Raw genomic sequence first — 754 nt, forward strand, 5'->3', positions numbered from 1 at the left:
TGTGTGTGTGTGTGTGTGTGTGTGTGTGTGTGTATGGCAGAAAAAAGACAGAAGATGGAATATACGAGAATTTATTATTAATCACAATTGTTTCGACACCTCTAGCATCGATTCCTCGTGGGTGGGACACAAAACAACTGGTCCAGGAGCATCCGGTGGTGCAGATGTATCTCGTCGGGTGATGAATAAATACACTTCGTTAACATGACTTTTTCGCAATATAACTTTCCGTTTTGTAGAAAGAAATGCAGCCAATCGGAGGAAATGTCTTCATTTATAAAGGAGATCAAAAACAAAATCACAGATGGCAAAAAGAGAAACGGACACGCAATTTAGAGAGAAAAGTACATGCATACATACATACATACATACATACATACATACATACATACAGCCGTTTCCATCGCCAGTTAATTCAATTAGAGAAAAGGCGTTTAACGGTTTTAATTTGTGACAAATCTTACGGCCGTTTCCGTATCTGTTGTCTATAAATCTTTAACCGATAGTACATAACGGTTTTAGCTTGTGACCTCGATTCAGATTGTAACTGACCAATTGTAGAGACTGTTAGACTTAGACTTGCCCCATTATGGACAATAGGTGTGATTCTCGGTAATATTTCTGTGAGTAAACTTTCTTAAGCACCCTACTGCAATGTTTTGGATGCATTTACTTGAGTTTACCTCGTTAGCATAGGTACTGCTCTTTAATAATCATGTTAGTAAGTTTCCTAATATATATATATATATATATA

The sequence above is a fragment of the Octopus bimaculoides genome, chromosome 8, assembly GCF_001194135.2.
Source record: "Octopus bimaculoides isolate UCB-OBI-ISO-001 chromosome 8, ASM119413v2, whole genome shotgun sequence".
Classification (NCBI taxonomy): Eukaryota; Metazoa; Mollusca; class Cephalopoda; order Octopoda; family Octopodidae; genus Octopus; species Octopus bimaculoides.